This window comes from Stegostoma tigrinum, chromosome 4 (assembly GCF_030684315.1).
Source record: "Stegostoma tigrinum isolate sSteTig4 chromosome 4, sSteTig4.hap1, whole genome shotgun sequence".
NCBI classification, from domain to species: Eukaryota; Metazoa; Chordata; class Chondrichthyes; order Orectolobiformes; family Stegostomatidae; genus Stegostoma; species Stegostoma tigrinum.
Genome location: NC_081357.1, coordinates 124043440 through 124063084, shown reverse-complemented (window position 1 = coordinate 124063084; position 19645 = coordinate 124043440).

Below are 19645 nucleotides of genomic sequence, written 5' to 3'. Positions count from 1 at the left end.
GAGGGGGCTACATGCAGCCTCTTATTTCTACATGAATGAGCACGATTGCTCGTAACTATGTGAAATGTATTCATAATGCATTAGCAGTTTAGAACGCCCTATTACTTAAAATAACCTTCACTTGAAACTTAACATTTGAATTATGTTAGCTTTGTGCAGATTGTTACTGTCAAGTTTTTTAAAAAGTGAAATGTTGTCCAGCACTTTTATTTCCATTAGTGTTGTGGAAATGCCTAAGTTATTTGTCTCTACAGGGATCGTAACAAATGGGAGAATCCAAACATACAAATTGGAGTGTTAGAGTGATTTCTAAGTAGCCAACTACAGTCCAGACAAACAAAGATTGAATTCATTTTGCGGATGCCTGAGGGATACATTACTGGTGACTGAGGTTTATGGTAGAGAGACCTTTTCCAGCACTGGGAAAAGGAAGCCTATAGCCAAGAAAGTGTGGTTGGTGTTTGCAGGGGAAATCACAAGCAAGGGAATAGGTCCCATGATTTCTAGCTTCAGTGATGAAAGCAGGCCAAATAAAAGGTGACAAATGTGGTGTATTCAGCCAGCTGCTGTTGAGTGCTCCTTCACACCTCCCTGACCGTGTCATCTCGTTCCTCACACCCATTTACCTTGCAGGTAGAATCAATAATAAAACATAATCTATTGAATAATTTCAGCATTCTCTATCATTTTCCACTGGTAAGTGAACTCATGCTTGATTTCTCAACAAACACTGATCCCAACTTGACATGCATAAATTACAAAAATTTTTGTAGTGGGAAAGAAGGCACTGAGATAGAGACAATAAGAACACAAGCAGTAAGTGAAACCTCAAAAAGATCAAATAACTATTTTTTTTCAGCATTTCCTCAGGAAAGAGAAAAACTGCATGTGTCAATACATTATGTGATTAGAAATGATGCAGATAGTGTCAATACATTATGTGATTAGAAATGATGCAGATATTTACAATGAAAATCTGGTTCCAGCACAGAGTCATTCAGCCCGTGGTGTTCATGTAGCTATTTGCAATGGAATTTAGCTCCTTCCCCTGTCTCACACTTTACCCCTAGCCTTACATTTTATTTCAGAGATGGTAAGAACTGCCAATGCTGGGCAATCTGAGCTGACAAGGTGTGGAGCTGGATGAACCCAGCAGGCCAGGCAACATCAGAGGAACAGGAAGACTGATGTTTCGGGAGTTTTCCTGCACCTTTAATACTGCCTGGCCTAATGAGTTCATCCAGCTACACAGTTTGTTATCTTACATTTCTTCACCCTCAGTTTAGGAGGAGTTTATTCAGTTCCCTTTTCTAAACCACAATTGTATCTGTTTCATCAACATTTTTGGGCAGCACATTCAGATCCAAGCTAATTGCTGCAAAAGGCAGCTTTTTCTCTTCTCACTGCTGGTTATTTTGGGGATCAGACTAGTCCTTCTGCTAACTGGAACAGTTTTATTGTATCTCCTCTCTAATACAACACAATACAATATACAGCACAAGAACAGACCTTACGGCCCACCAAGCCTGCACAGATTCCTAGTTCTTATGTCAACCTGTTACTTATTGCCTATGCATGGTTCTATCCCTCTCTCCACCTCCCGTTCATGTGTCTATCAAGATACGCCTTAAATGTTGCTAAAGTGCCTCTTTCACCACCTCCACTGGCAGTGCGTTCCAGGCATCCACTACGCTCTGCCTGAAAGAATTTCATCGCACTTCTCCCCTAAACTTACCCCCTCTCATCTTGTGCCTTCTTTTAGTTGACATTCCCACCTTGGGTAAGAGCCTCCGACTATCCATGCTTCCTATCCCTCTTAGAATTTTGTAGGCCTCTATCGTGTCACCCCTCAGCCTATGCCATTCCAATGAAAACAATCCAAGTTTATCCAACCTCCCCTCATCACTAAAACCCTGCAGACCAGGCAACATGCTGGCAAACCTTCTCTTGCGTCCTCTCCAAAGCATCCGTGTCCTTCTGATAGTGTGGCAACCAGAACTGCATGTAATATTCCCAATGTTAATTAAAGTTTTATACAGCTGTAACAAACTTGCCAACTTTTGTACTTGATGCTCCTTCCATAATTTTGGACACGTCTACCAAATAACCAATCAACCTTTACTTCTCCATGAAGAACAGACTCAGCTTCTTCAATCCATATAACTGAAGTTCCTCCTCCCTAGAAACAGTTTTTATTTATTTTTTCTACTTTGTCTCCAAAGCAGTCATGTCCTTCCGAAAGTATAATTCCTAAAATTGGACACAATACTCCAATTGACTCCAAACCACAGTTTCGTTTTAATCCATGCTTTTGCATTCAAAAGCCAAGAATCTTCTCTGTTATTTTTGATCACATTCTTCACCAATTAGAAAGAATTCTGTTTGGTTTAAATTTTAAAGGCCCTGTTAACTCATGTCACTATAGTGTGTAATTTGTGTATCGTGTTCCTCGTTACATCAATACTTGCCTATATGGCAATTACCTTGTCAATTGTATGCCCTTTCTGCAAGTTTATTTATGTTTGCTTCTAATTTCTTGCAACTCCACTCAATATTTATTATCATATGATAATCCTTTCATAGAACATAGAACAGTACAGCACAGAACAGGCCCTTCAGCCCATGATGTTGTGCCGACCATTGATCCTCATGTATACACCCTCAAATTTCTGTGACCATATGCATGTCCAGCAGTCTCTTAAATGTCCCCAATGACCTTGCTTCCACAATGCTGCTGGCAACGCATTCCATGCTCTCACAACTCTCTGTGTAAAGAACCCGCCTCTGACATCCCCTCTATACTTTCCACCAACCAGCTTAAAACTATGACCCCTCATGTTGGCCATTTCTGCCCTTGGAAATAGTCTCTGGCTATCAACTCTATCTATGCCTCTCATTATCTTTTATACCTCAATTAGGTCCCCTCTCCTCCTCCTTTTCTCCAATTAAAAGAGACCGAGCTCAGTCAACCTCTCTTCATAAGATAAGCCCTCCAGTCCAGGCAGCATCCTGGTAAACCTCCTCTGAACCCTCTCCAAAGCATCCACATCTTTCCTATAATAGGGCGACCAGAACTGGACGCAGTATTCCAAGTGCGGTCTAACCAAAGTTTTATAGAGCTGCAACAAGATCTCACGACTCTTAAACTCAATCCCCCTGTTAATGAAAGCCAAAACACCATATGCTTTCTTAACAACCCTGTCCACTTCGGTGGCCATTTTAAGGGATCTATGTATCTGCACACCAAGATCCCTCTGTTCCTCCACACTGCCAAGAATCCTATCCTTAATCCTGTAATCCTATCCTTAATTCCTCCCTCAATTGGTGACATTGACAAATTGAAAAATTATGATTTTAATTAGAAAGTCTATACAGATAATACATATTGTGGAGATCAATACTCCCAGACTTATCACTGGTGGAGGCTTATTTCTCACCTTCTGTAACTCTATATCCTTTAGACTTACTTTTACTTCGTGCCTGCAGCCAGCTAGCTATCTGTGATGTTACTCATCCTTTGAATGTGTGTTTGAACTTTGCCAATAGTTTAATATGCAGCACCTTATCGAACACAGTTTTAAAGTCCATATATATTGTATATATATCACATCTGCTCCATCGCCTTGTTGTCCAATGAAAGAATTCACCAAGATTAGTGAAGCAAAATTTTACCTTCATAAATCCACACTTAACATTTACCATTTTATGATTGGGTTTCAATTTTTTTTTATATCGGCTTTTCAATTCATTGAGATTCCATTATCTGACCACACGCTGGCCATAATTACAGGCATCTGTTCTTTCCATAGAACCATTTCTCCACTTTGGAAAATGCTTCTTAGAAAAGGAGAATCAATATGATCAAACACGTTATGTTGTATCTCCATCTGGGACTTGAACCCAGACTTACCGGACCAGAAGTGGGGATGCTATCAATATCCCATAAGAACCCAAAGCTAACATTTTCAGATGTTTTGTGAAACTCTCGTGTGAAGTATCTCTGGGGTTTCAAGGGTGGGGTCAGTGCAGACTTGATATGTTGAATGGCTTCTTTCTGCACCACAGGGATCCAATGACACAAATCATTTGATTAGAGCTAAGAATAGCCATTACAAAACTGGGTGTATTCTATAGACCACTGACCAGTGGGAAAGGTATTGAGGAACTAACTCGAAAGGAGATTATAGAAATGTACAGAACATAAAGTTGTTATAAGGGGAATTTATTTATAGAGAGGATTTGTAATAACATTTGATTTGAATCAAAATATAGTAAAAAAAAAGTGTTTTGTGTGCTATACAGACAAATCCAACCTTACATAAGTACATCAGGGTAACAGAACAGAATGTAGAATATAGAGTTACAGCTGCAGAAAGATGGAGAGAGAGATCAACCTAAGTATATGAGAGGTCCATTCATAAGTCTGAAACAGCCACAGAAGAAACTGTTCTTGAATCTCCTGTATTGTCATTTCAAATGTTTGCTTCCTCTACCCAATGGAAGAGAGTGGAAGAGAATATAACCGGGTTAGGAAGGGTCTTTGATCATGTTGGCTGGTTTCTTGAGGCAGCAGGAAGTACAGGCAGAGTTGCCTAATGGATGTTGCCATACCAAGCTGTGATAAGATGCTTTCTATGGTATATCTATTAGAAAATACAAAGAGTCATTGTGGACATGCCAAACTTCCTTATCCTCCTGAGGAAGTAGAGGTGTGCTTTCCTGACTGTAGCACTGACATGGGTGGACCAGGACAAATTGTTGGTAATATTTATACAAAGAAATTTGAGGATCACAGCCGCCTCCACTTTAGCCCCATTGATACAGATGGAGTGTGTCCTCCATTTTGTTTTCTGAAGTCAATGACCAGCTCCTTCATTTCAATGACATTTAGGGAGAGAGTGTATCACTGATAATGGGAACTGCAGAAGCTGGAGAATCCAAGATAACAAAGTGTGGAGCTGGAAGAAAACAGCAGACCAAGCAGCATCTCAGGACCACAAAAAACTGACGTTTCGGGCCTAGACCTTTCATCAGAGAGTTTTTTTTTATCAGTTTCTAGCTGGTTACCTGAGAGGGAGACTGAGAGGTCCAGGAAGGTGAGGGATGTGTTGGAGATGGCCCAGGTGAACTTGAGGTTGGGGTGGAAGTTGTTCGAGCTTCTCTGGCGAGCAAGAGGCGGCGCCGATACAGTCATCAATGTAACGGAGGAAGAGATGGGGTTTGGAGCCTGTGTAGGTGCGGAGGAGGGACTATTCCACGTAACCTACAAAGAGGCAGGCACAGCTTGGGCCCATGCGGGTACCCATGGCCATCCCCTTTGTCTGTGGGAAGTGGGAGGAGTCAAAAGAGAAGTTCTTCTCTTCTACTACTAGTTCCTGTGGTAATGAATTTCACAGGCTCACCACTCATTAGGTGAAGAAACGTTTCCTCCTAAAAACCAAAAGAACTGCGGATGCTGTAAATCAGGAACAAAAACTGAGGTTGCTGGAAAAGCTCAGCAGGTTTGGCAACAACTAGTTCTGAGGAAGGGTCACCAGGCCTGAAACATTAACTCTGATTTTTTTCTTCATAAATGTCTCTTCATCTCGGTCCTAAATGATCTTCCCTGAATCCTCAGACTGTGACCCCTATGTTTCAACACACCCACCTTCGGGAACCTCCTTACTTCATCTACCCCATCCAGTCCTGTTAGAATTGTATAAGTCTCTGGGAGATCACCCACCTCATTCATCTGAACTCCAGCAAAAACAACCCTAACCTAGTCAATCGCTCCTCATACATCAGTCCCGCCATCCCTGGAATCAGTCTGGTAAGCCTTCGCTGCACTCCTTCTGGAGCAAAAGTATCCTTCCTCAGAAATAGAGACCAAAACTGCACACAATATCCCAGGTGTAGTCTCACCAAGGCCCTGTATAACTGCAACAACACATTCCTGCTCCTGTACTCAAAACCTCTCACAATGAAGGTCAACATACCATTTGCATTCTTTACCCCTTGTTGCACCCGCATGCTCACCTTCACCGACTGATGCACAGGGACACCCAGGTCCTGCTGCGCAGTAGGTGCCCCAACACATTAACAAAACTTAAATTAAAGGGTTAACGTCAGCACGGTTCTGAAGTTAGCTGATTGACAAGAAACAGATGGTGGGGATAGTAGGAACTGCAGATGCTGGAGACTCTGAGATAACATGGTATAGAGCTGGATGAACACAGCAGGCCAAGCAGCAACAGAGGAGCAGGAAGGCTGACATTTCGGTTCTAGACCTTTCTTCAGAAATGAATAATTCAATAAACAGTCTCCACGCCATGTTATCTAAGAAACAGATGGTGAATGTTTCTTCTTAAATTTGCTGAAGAACTTGTATACTCTTGGTTCTACAAATGTCAGTATTATGGATATGGTTTCTCTTGATCTTTATTCACGGCATGGGTTTAGTGCCCAGGGCACAATTTCAGAATTTGTGTATGACAAAGCTTGGAATTATTATGAACATTGAGAAGGGCACTTTTAAGAATACAAGGTCAGGTGAGTAGGAATGAGTGTGCACTTAGCAGGTGGTGGAATTTACCATAAGGAAATACAAAGCAAGGGTGAGGAGAGGTAATAGATAATAAACAAAAAATTCTAACATAATGCAGAAACAGAAGGACCTACGGATATGCGTGATAGGTTGGTGATAGTAACAGGGAGAAAGCAGTCAATATAGCCCACAAGATCCTGGCCTTTGTAAAGGGAGGAATAAGGTGCAGTAAGAGGGAAATAATATTAAACTTGTAAACAGGTTTGGCCTTGGCTGGAATATTATTAGTAAAACCAATGTTTTGTGCACGGTGCAAGGCTTCCCCCCCACGGATAAAAATGCTGGCAGGTGTGGGGGCCAAACACTTAAGTGGCCATTTTAAAAACTTTGCCCTGCTGCTAAGATCGTAAGAGGACCAAGGGGAGGTGGACAGTCTGATGTGTCTGAGATAATGGGAACTGCAGATGCTGGAGAATTCCAAGACAATAAAATGTGAGGCTGGATGAACACAGCAGGCCAAGCAGCATCTCAGGAGCACAAAAGCTGACGTTTCGGGCCGAGACCCTTCATCAGATGAAGGGTCTAGGCCCGAAACGTCAGCTTTTGTGCTCCTGAGATGCTGCTTGGCCTGCTGTGTTCATCCAGCCTCACATTTTATTATCCTAGTCTGATGTGTCTATTGCTTCCTGCAAAGTTTTACACAAATCGGGGATGGGTGGTTAGGTGGCAAGAATGGATTTTGAGCCTCCTCATCAGCTGGTGGAGTTTAACATCCAGCTCAATGTGTTCCGGATGACCATTGAGGATTTTAAAATCGAGAAGTGTAAAACAAACTGTTATCTCTGGAAGAAACGACAGTACAGTATGTGGAAGAAATCAAAGCTGATTAAGTTGATTGCCTTGATGTGCTAATCCCAGTCATTATAGTCATGCAGTATTGTGATGTAATTTCCTCAGATAAATATCAACGACAGTGAGAATGTTATCTTCTCTGGAAACTACTGTGCACAAACCACAACCAACAAAGGCTAATCAGTGTATTATAGGAAGGTTTATGGAATAATTGGCAAAATGATTGAAATGAAAATCTTCTATGCTGTCTGTGTGATTTGGCAGTGACTTATTATTTTAGCAATCTCAGCATGTTATAACATTAGGGCTTGATTATTCCTCCTAACACTACAATTAAAGGGCGAAAAAAAATCACTGATATTGCAGTGTAGCAACTTATAATGGATACTTAAATGCCAGGTGGATTTCTTGATCCTGCTATTGTTTTAAACTTAGCTGTGTTTCCTGTAGGCTTCTGGTGGCCACCGTTTGTATGCATTATTGTAATACATTATTTATTGTGATAGGTCACAGGAACATGGGAACTGCCATGAAATCAAAAAGATGATCATTTAGACCCTTGGGTCCGTTCAGGTGTCCAATTAAGTCAAAGCTGTGACCGAGCACCATATACCTCAATGTAACATGCTTGTTAATATGAGCAACTACAACACTTTGTTTTCACCAGTACCTAATCAATTGGCATTCTTGGATAAAATTGCAAACATTATAAACATTAAACACTGTGATCTGCTGTGAAGTCCGAGTATTTATGCTGTGAATAAAGAATAGTAGTTATGTGAATAACCCTGTATTATGTTTCCATTACCTACTGTGTGGCTTTACATTGATTTTAGGAGGAATGCTGATGGTTTTAACATAGATTTTCTTTGAGGGATGTTGATGTCACAAAGCTTTGCTTGGTCAGTGATTACTGTGGTTACACATACCTTTTGATTGACCAGCATATTTGATCAATCAGCTCACTCCTGGTCCCATAGGTGCCAGTTAACAAAACATTTGCTGCTATTTATCCCACTAGTTTAAGTGGAAAAGTAGAATGCATTAACCAGGAACCATCAGCGCTGAAAGGCAGAGCCACGGAATGGTGAACACAATAACACCAGGGCTATCTGTATCACAACTCTGTAACACTAAGTACGTTTCTGGTTGCAACATTGCTGCACATTTAGACAGAGATTTCATAGTAGCATTAACATTTTGGGGTGAGATGTTATGGCTGATTTACCTTGCTCCCAATATATTCTGAGTATAGTCTGGAGAAGACAAAGGCCTGGCACTTGCCCACTTTGGCTGATATATCATCCTGTCTATTTTTTTAAAAAATGATCATTCACAAGATGACAGTATCTCTGACTAGGCCAACATTCAGTGCCCATCCCTAATTACCCAGAGGGTAGTTGAGAGTAAACCACATTGCTATGGGTTTGGAGTCACATGTAGGTAAAGATGGCAGGTTCCTTCCCTGAAGGACATTGGTGAACCAGATGGTTTTTTCCTGACAATCAACAACAGTTTCATGGTCATCATTAATTTCTTAACGCCAGATTTTTATTGAATTCAAATTCCACCATCTGCCATGGTGGATTTGAACTTCATTCCCCAGAACAATACCTGGTTCACTCGATTAACAGATCACAATACTATCACCAGGTCATCACCTTAAATAATTATATTATACTTCTGTCTGGTTTGACACAGCTCTGAATATTCTCATCCACAGGACTGAAATGCCAATATTGTCCTCTGTTAATGATTGAAAGAATCCAATGCTGTGGCACTGCAATACCCTGCTAATTTTGAGATCATGGGAAGCATGCTGATCAGCAAGTATGATTTTGGGTCTATCTGCAGCTACTGTCTGTTTACTATCGACTGGGACTATCTCTCTAATGCAACAAAGAGGCATGGAAACTGCATGTTGATTATTTTTCCTGGTAAAATCTTCTGAAAGAATAATCCAGCATCCCGCAGATATTCACGTTCCGTCCTTTGTTCACCCCTTTGCTACTACAAATTGGGTAGAAGTCTCAGTGAATATTCCATCAATGAAGGACATCACTGCTGTTTGACAATGCAGCCAAGTAATCCGATATCAAGACTTTTGGGACAAAACTCTGAATAGAAGATTCCCATCTGTCCAATAAAAAGTGAATGCCTCTACATATTTTTTTTCATTTCAACCCTGGTGTAAGTATTGGTGTGTTCCTGTCTCTACGGTTGATACAAAAATTCCCAGTTATTCCCTGTCCACAAAAAGCAGGATAAATCCAATTTGGCCAGTTACAGCCCATCAGCACCTCCAAGCAAACAGATGGAAGGAGCCATAGGCAATATTAGGTGCCAATTAACTGCTCACCGACATTGAGATTGGGAGCCATTCACAATACTTGGCTGCAGCCAGCATAGCAGCCTTAGTTCAAGCACAGAATAAAAGCCAAAATTCTGGTCAGGTTAAACTGATAACAAGAGAGCAGTTGACCGAATGAAACGTCAATGAAGTGATAATGGGAACTGCAGATGCTGGAGAATCCAAGATAATAAAATGTGAGGCTGGATGAACACAGCAGGCCAAGCAGCATCTCAGGGGCACAAAAGCTGACGTTTCGGGCCTAGACCCTTCATTAGAGAGGGGGATGGGGTGAGGGTTCTGGAATAAATAGGGAGGGGGGGAGGCGGACCGAAGATGGAGAGAAAAGAAGATAGGTGGAGAGGAGAGTATAGGTGGGGAGGTAGGGAGGGGATAGGTCAGTCCAAGGAAGACGGACAGGTCAAGGAGGTGGGATGAGGTTAGTAGGTAGGAGATGGAGGTGCGGCTTGGGGTGGGAGGAAGGGATGGGTGAGAGGAAGAACAGGTTAGGGAGGCAGAGACAGGTTGGACTGGTTTTGGGATGCAGTGGGTGGAGGGGAAGAGCTGGGCTGGTTGTGTGGTGCAGTGCCGCCTCCTGCAGTGCCACAATGATGCCACCCGAAGGTTGCAGGAACAGCAACTCATATTCCGCTTGGGAACCTGCGGCCCAATGGTATCAATGTGGACTTCACCAGCTTCAAAATCTCCCCTTCCCCCACTGCATCCCAAAACCAATCCAACCTGTCTCTGCCTCCCTAACCTGTTCTTCCTCTCACCCATCCCTTCCTCCCACCCCAAGCCGCACCTCCATTTCCTACCTACTAACCTCATCCCACCTCCTTGACCTGTCCGTCTTCCCTGGACTGACCTATCCCCTCCCTACCTCCCCACCTATACTCTCCTCTCCACCTAGCTTCTTTTCTCTCCATCTTCGGTCCGCCTCCCCCTCTCTCCCTATTTATTCCAGTTCCCTCTCCCCATCCCCCTCTCTGATGAAGGGTCTAGGCCCGAAACGTCAGCTTTTGTGCTCCTGAGATGCTGCTGGGCGTGCTGTGTTCATCCAGCTTCACAATTTATTATCTTGAAACATCAATGAACTTGTTAATAGAGAAGGGGGAAAGATTTCCAGTGGTTGGACGCATAGCAAGTTCTGAAGAAGATGGTTCTGGATTTTGGAGGTCAATCATTTCAGCCTCAGGACATCTCTGAAAGGACTTTCTCAGGACTATGTCTGAGGCTCAATCATTTTCAATTGCTTCATGAATGAACTGCCCTCTATCATAAGACCAGAGTGTGGATTTCCTAATAATTTCGCAATGTTCAATGTCAATCATACAGCAGATGCTGAAGCAGTCTGCGTCCAAACCAGGCTAGAACTTCAGGTTTTGGGGTGGACAATTGCGAATAGCATTTTCACCGTTGATTGATTGATTGATTGTCACATGCACCCAAATCCAGTGAAAAGCTTTGTTTATGAGCAGTACAGGCAGATCATAGCAAGCAGCGTTGTACAGATCAAAAAAACTTAGACAGTGGCATAGAGGTTACATTGCACAGGCTGTGCGTTAGGCTTTAGCAAAATCAGCGTTATCTGAGCCTAGAGTGTCTCTGCAGTTTGATAATGGCCAGGAAGAAGCTCTTTCTGAACCTGCTTATGCATGCGTTCAAGCTTCTGCATCCTCTGCCTGACGGAAGGGGTTGTAGGGGGTCATTACTGGGGTAGGAGGGGTCTTTGACAGTGTTGGTAGCCTTTTTGTGGCAGTGAGCCATGTAAATGGGGCCTATGGATGGAAGATTGGCTTCCGTGATGCTCTGGGCTGTGCACACAACCTTCTGTAGTTTCTGATGATCCTGGGCAGAGCAGTTGCCGTACCAGGCCGTTATGCACCCAGACAGTATGCTTTCAATAGTGCATCTGTAGAAGATGGTGAGAGACCTTATAGATGTATCAAATTTCCTGAGTCGCCTGATGAAGAAGAGGCGTTGCTGTGCCTTCTTGACTGTTGCATCTATGATGCAAGTAGCAGTCAATAATGATCTCTAACAAGAGAGAATTTAGCACTCTCCTCTTAATATTTTCTAGCATTCATCAAATTCAACTCTGTAACCTTGCTGAGAGAGAAACTGGGAAATTAAGTGTACTGGACACATTAATACATCAACACAAACAGAGCAGGTGAGAAGCTTGGTGTGCTATAATGAGTAATTGGCTTCCTGATGCGCACAGATACATAAATAAGAAGCATTTGGAGGGATTTGGGCCGAATGCATGCAGATGGGACCAGTTTAGCTTAGAAAACATGGTCAGCATGCATGAGTTTGTCTGGAGGGTCTATTCCATGTTATATTTATCTACATGACTTTATGACTCAAAGGATTGTCCAGCATCTGCAAAGCACAAGTCCAAAGTGTGATGGAACACACTCCACATTCCTGAATGTGTGCAGCTCCAACAACTCTCCCGAAGTTCACCATTCTCAGGATCCGGCAACCTTTATTTGCACCCAAACCTTAACTGCCCATTCTCTCCAAAACTGGTGTATTGTGGTTGCAGTGTGTCGAACATGTAAGACACACTGCTCAAAACAAGGACTTCTGCCATCTCGAAACACAAGTCAATAAGTGCATGGAAGCAATGTCATCTGCAAAATTCCTCTCCAAAGTCCATGCACCCTGTCTTTTCATATTTTCCCATTTCATTGGTCAAAGCCCTAGAGCCTCCTGCGTAATAGCAATGTGGGAACACATTCTCCACATGGATTGTAGGAAGTGTAGAAGGAAGTTCAATACCATCATCTCGAGTAAATTGCAGATGGGCAATGTAGATTTGCATGCATCTCATAAATAAATAGAAATAAACTTTGATGGTACATGGGTGAGAGCTGATATACTTGCCGCAGCATTTGCCAAGAGATTGATATTCCAAGTAAACTGCAGGGGATTCACTTTGACATTGTTCTCTACATTCATTCGTTCGCACTGGTAATCCATTGATGGAAGCCACGATCATTTTCATTTTCCACCTTAAGACAATGAGGCCAGTTATCACATTCCTGTTGCCAGAAGTAGGAAGTAAGGAGGACAGGAAATTATAGTGTGAGAAACACCAAAAATCAGATTCCCAGTGGTTGGATGAAAGTTTTCAATTAAGTCCTTGGAACTTTGAAAGCAGATTTGTCTTTCTGATGGCAGACAACAGTTTACTGTTTTCCATGCATTTGCCTCTTATACAAAAGCATTAAACAGCCATTTTAACTGAATTAAGTTTTCCCTTCCCAATTAAATTATCTGCAAACAAAAAGTACATCGCTTCTGATTCTTGACTACATATAAGTGGTAGGCTGCAGGCAAGGCACTGTAACTCAACAGAAATTGCTGGAGAAACTCAGCAGGTTTGGCAGCATTTGTGGTGAGAGAAAACAGTGAATGCTTCAGGTCCACTGATCTTTCTTCAGAACTGGACTTGAAACATTCAATTCTCTGATGAAGGATCTAGGCCCGAAATGTCAGCTTTTGTGCTCCTGAGATGCTGCTTGGCCTGCTGTGTTCATCCAGCTCCACACTTTGTTATCTCGAAACATTCAATCTGTTTTCTCTCAACAGAAACTGACCAGCCTGTTGAGTTTCTCTAGCAATTTCTGTTTGTGGTTCAGATTTTCAGCATCCACAGTTCCCAGTTTTATGAAGGGACTGTACTTGCTGGGCTTTGAAGTGATTGGCTGCACCTCTGTCCTCACTGGGCAATGATTGTCAATGCCAGATCATGATTGATACTCGCTGGCAGGTGATAAAGTTGCTCCAGACAAAAAAGGAAGGTGAAGTAGTGATTGTCATCAGTCGAGTAGGCTGGCTGGCTGAGCATCACTAACGCTTTTCAGAGAGTTTTTTAAAAAAATGACATTAAGACTTTCCAATCCTGAAGGGGAGCTGAAGCCCTGCCCTCCCCTGTAACAAGAATCTCTATGCTTTTTGTGCATATGTATCTGTAATAAGCTGAAAATTGTTTAATCATGCAAGGAATGCCTGTCTTGCAACAGAAGTGATGCTGATTTCTACGTCTGCTGTCAAATATGTCCTCAGCAATGAAAGTTTCTGGCCCTAGCATCGCCTGCTGGTAGCACTAGTCTCAATACTAACAATGAATTAAATCTGAGGTCAAATATTGGATTTGTCATTTAGCAGACCATTTATCTCCATTATGATCATTTTTAGCATGAACATATTATATCCAAAAGGACACTTCCTCAATTGTGAAGCCTTAATATGTAAGACTTTCAGAAAATAAACCTTTGGAAGTTATGAAAGGCTGTCAGGTGAAAACCTTTGGAAATAAAAGGGCGACAATTTGTTTTATTGATATTGTAGCTTGTTACAATAATGGTACTTTGACATCATATTAGCATCATTACTATTACATTCGTTGATTGTACTGTATCATGGGCCAAAACATAATTAGTATCGACTCCCTTTTCTGTACAGGTGCATTTAAAAACACTAGCCATACATTGCTTTAGATTTATACCGATTTACTGCTAATTCTTTTGGTGGGATAATTTGTATGATTTGTTACCTTGACACAATTTCTAATTTATGAATTTAATACCGAGGAGGTAATTTGTTCCAATTTACTGCTAATTTGTGGAAGCTAGAGAGAAATTCAGCTAATTTTGCATTTCTCTGCAGGGTGTCACAAAAAGTTAGAAAAGAACATTAGAAGATGTCCCACAACATGCAGAGTGATGACAAATTTAATATGTCATTTGGAGTGAAATGTCGCTGCTGTAGGCAGAGTGAATGATAAAGTTTACAAAGGGCTGACGAGAAAATTTACGACTTGGATTCCGATTATTTTTCACAATCGAGACGATTACTATTCTTATTGAACAGTAGATGCAGCTCTGGCAGTGTAGGTGAAAAATACGGTCATTATAAGAGGCTAAGTGGATAAGGAGAGAGAAAGCAGCTACCAGCAATCAAATTTTGTTATCCTCTGCAACTCGAATACTATCAGAAATCATTGATGGATTGTTCTGATTAACCTCATTTTCACTGACACTGAAAAATAAAAGATCAGGAAGCAGCTTTGTAGTTCCAGTCTTGATTACTATAATCTGTCCCTTCAGCAGTAACAGGATGATTCCACCATTAATAGTGGGAGTAGTTCACTGACTGGATGCTGTCAGCATCAAATGAAGTGTCTTTTTTTCCCTCTTTTGAAACAAAAGGAACAATCAGGCAGCAAGCTTAGCACCAACAGGATCCAGGATGCTTCTCTCTGTTGATGTCTGATAATGGATGATCACTTTGAGCTGACATTATTGCTTTTGCAGTTTATATCCTTGTATCTCAAATGATTCCACTCTAAATTATCCCTCGGTATTAAATTCATACATTAGAAATTATGTCAAGGTAACAAATCATACAATAAGCCACTTTAGTGGAATTAATTTACTTGGTTTTAGTACTAGAATGAGTAAATGTGTTTAAAATTCATGAGCAGAAGTTCTAAAAACTGTTTGCCATTACGGGCAGAAATTGAGTGGTGCATTAACTATTGGGAGAATTCATATCCTACAATATATTTAGGGTCATCCTAATTAGTATTCAGTGGGGAAACTTGCTGCAGAAGTGCTGTTTCTGGCAGGTAGGTCATTTGTTTGTAAGGGAGGAATCTCAAGTTGCTGTAAAAGGCCTGCAGAAGTTTAAGGGGCAAGTCTATTTTTTCAGCATACCAAATTTCACCATGTTGCCTTGGGATTTATTTTCTTAATTCTCGGGGTGAGGCTGCTCTGGATAGGCGGCATTTATTGCCCAAGGGGCAGTTAGGAGTCAACCACATTGCTATGGGCCTGGAATCACATGGAGGTCAGACCAGGTAAGGATGGCAGTTTCCTTCTCTAAAGGACATTAGTGAACCAGATTTTTTTTCCCTGATAATCAACAATGGATTCATGGTCACCATTAAAATCTTAATTCCATATATTTACTGAATTCAAATTCCACCATCTGCCATGGGTTTCCAACCCAGGTTCCCAGAAAGTTATCTGGGTCTCTGGATTAACCACTAGGACATCCCATGGGATACAGTATCTATGTGGCTTCCCATGTTTTTTTACGCAAACTCAGAGCTTTACCAAAGAGTGTACGTGTGCAGTGCTTACACGAATGCAAGGATAAGTCACCAATGTATCTTTCAGAAGATTTGACCACATGATTGTCAGCTTAACTTTGCCTTCTCCTTGACTCTCTCAGTACAATTCACATTTTTCTCAGTTCTGAGGAAGGGTCACTTGACCCAAAATGTTAACTTTGATTTCTCTTCACAGATGCTGCCAGACCTGCTGTACTTTTTCAGCAATTGTTGCTTTTGTTTCACATTTTTTCAACTGTTCTCCCAGCCATTCTAAATTTCATTTCCACTTTTCTTCTCAGCTATTCTACTCTGCTTCTTGCCTTTCTACTGTCCCAGTGTCATTCAAACCAAAATCCCTTTTGCAAAAGAGCCGCGCCAACCATCTGTGCCATTGTGAGCAGTTCCTGAAAGATCAATCCAGGGTCTGTTTATGAATAAAAATCCCAACACCCCATCAACCTGTTGTCTAATTTTACGCCCAGTAAGCCTTCTGGGAGCCAATCTCCTTTTATAAATATTTAAAATCGGAGCAGAATTAATCCATTCAGCTCCTGGAACTTGCTGCACAATTTAATTTCTGATCTGTTTGTGTTTTGAACTCCACGTTCCCCTCTCACACTGATAGCCTTAGATTCACATTAGGCAGAAGAATCAAGCTACACCAGTCTTAAAAATGTTTAATGATCCCACTTTTACAACCCGTTCACATCCGCCTCAGCAAAATGTTTCTCCTTGTTTCTAACAAGAATCTTATATTTCTCGGAATTCTGCAATTTAAGCAACAATGTGCTCTTTCTTTCCTCCTGCCACAGTGAGCAACTTAGCATTATCCCACTCAATATTTGATCTGCCACATTTTTAGTTAACCTGTCTCCGCACTTGTCTATCTAAAGGAACAAAAGATGCTGTGAGATGGTGTGATTTATTGTTGTCAGATATTCTGAGGTACACTGTAAAATGTTGTTTTGAGTGCTATACAGGCAGATCGTGCCATACAAAGTGCATCAGTGTAGTAGAACAGGGTGCAGAATACAGAGATAATAGGAACTGCCGATGCTGGAGAATCCGAGATAACAAGATGTGTAGCTGGATGAACGCAGCAGGCCAAGCAGCATCTTAGGAGCAGGAAAGCTTGACAGTTGCAGAGAAGGTGCAGAGAGAAAGAGAAAGAGAGGAAAATTAACATTTGAGAGATCCATACAAAAGTCTGATAACAGCAGGGAAGAAGGTGGTGTTGAATCTATTCATACTCAACTTTTATATCTTCTGCCTAACATGAGGGTGGATGAGAGTATAACCAGGGTGGGAGGAGTCTTTGATGATGTTGGTTGCTTTCTCAAAGCAGTGGGAAGTATAGATGGAGTCAATGGATGGAAGGCTGGTTTGTGAGATGGATTGGGCTGTGTTCACGACTCTCCATAGTATCTTGCAATTTTGGGAAGAGCACTTGCCAAACCATGCTGTGATGCATGCAGGTAGGATGCTCCTGACATTGAGATAAGTCTTACCTGATATCTTAAACAAAACTGCCATGAATCTCACCATAGTCCATGTCACTCAGACCCCTATAAGAATCTACTTGTTGTTGATGTTTCTTTCCACCGATACTGCCTCACCTGATAAATACTTCCCGTTCTGTCTGTTTCCATCTCCTATCCATATTTCGCTTCACAGTATGTTCACTTACCATTTATGGTCTTATTAAATAATTGCATTGCCATCCAGTGAGTTTTTATTACATCTGGGCTTAGTGATTTCAAGTCACCTGAGACAATCTGCCACCTTGGACCCTGTCATTTGCTATCTCTGTGGCCTTGTGTTGATCTTTAAAGTTCTCATTATTGCCTCCAAATCCTGCAGCGCCTCATGCATCTCTGTCTCTGCAAGCTCCTCCAGCTCTAAAGATTTGAATACAATAAAACAAACTCCCAGTGGAAAATATTAGAAATTCTTATGAACACGATTGTATCATAAGCATAAGCAAGGCATCCTTGCAAAATTACATTTTCATTCCAACAAGCGATGACACCAATCAGTGAATCATTAAAGGAGATTGTGCATAAATACGTAAGCTTGTTTGAGACAAGGTAAGGCTCAATGTTACACTCACCAGAAATGATTTTCTGCTCCCAGAGGATGTGAGAATGACGGTGAGCATGATGAATTAATCAGGCGAGAGTTCAAAAATCTGACTCTCACCGTCAAGATAAACTTCAGTAATTAATTCTTCAGAAGGCAAGCTGACCTTCTCGTCATCTAATGATGACAACCTAATTTGCATGCCTGGGCATCGACTAATTGTATAACTTTCTGGAATTAACTTTATCTTCCCAAACAACTTCTGCCCAATCAAGAGATGCTCAACATCACATAGCCAGTGCTTACCTGGCAATTTGGTCTTTTGGCCCCAAGTACATGAGTTTTCTGTATTTTCTGCCATTGTAAATGTTCATTGTCTTCGCATTATTGCAGCTGGGCAGTTCTAAGGAGATCAAGGCAGACTGTCTCCCTCAGCAATTACAGAACCCAACTGGAGAATAGCTGAGCTGCAGATTATGTCTCTGACTCAAAGAAAGGTGGTAGCTCGGGGTGGAAGTGTACGGCGATGCACCATCATCGCAAAAGGGTGGGCACATGTTCTGAACAGCATGACACCTCATCAGCCTCAGGTGGTGTATGTATCTGTAATGTCTGCAGCAAATACGGTGGATGTGCATGGAGAGCATGGTGATGTGTGAAATAGAAAGAGGAGGCAAGCGTGAAATCCTGATCAGGGGGTGCCACCACCATCTGCCCAGAGGATGGGCAATGTCCAGTCCAAAGTAAGGCATGGTCAATCAGGTGATTGGTCCAATGCAAAACACAGTTTCAGGTAAGGGATAGGGCCATAACCAGTCCAGGCAGTCAAGCACAACTTGTCTGAGCCTCACTGGTCATTGTCAATCAGGCAGGTCATATAAAGTCCACCCAGGGGATGGGCCACAGTCAAAGAAGTGAGTGTGTTATGCGTAAACAGAGGGCTTTGTACAGTCTGACTATGGTGTCATTGAAGGCGTTGGCAGCTCCAGTCAGGAGATTGTTGTGAGCTCTTTGACTAGCTAAGGAAACCCAGAAGGAAATATCACTTTAAAACGTAACAGTTTAGAAATGAATGAATAGATCATAGCAGGGCTCTATTCAGAAATATACAAACCGGATCAACATGTGATATTCACATGTTTTACTGTTTTTTTCCTTCTGGATATAGGGTTATTGAACATGGTAGGGAGATATCTGGTAGAACAGGGAGGGGATTGAAGGGGCGTCAAGGCAACTGAGGTTGACTGACTCTAACCTCAATCTGGGGAGGTCATTATTGTAGCTGCTGCAGTCTGCCTTAAACAGCAGGCCATCTGAGGCTAACAGGGGACAGAGAACATTTCTGAAACTTTAAAATGTACTTAGCTTGAGAAAAGTTTGAAAAAATGATTTTGCTCTAGTGGAGGCATAGTAGAAACAATGGCTGTGCTTCAGTCATCTTGAATTTCAGGTTAGGAGATTCAAAGTTGTAAATAACAGAAGTATGATAGATGTGAGTGACTTAGAGATTGCCGACATTGAAGAAAAATCCTTACAAGTACTTCATTTACTATTGGTGTACATGGAAATCAATCACTCTTTCACGATAGGTGAAATCTACCATTAAGTTTACACTTTTTTAAGATGGACCTTACTGCTAAATCAACATTTGACTTGTTGTATGGATGGCTTTCTGATTTACTCGTAAATCCAATGAAATACCAAAACA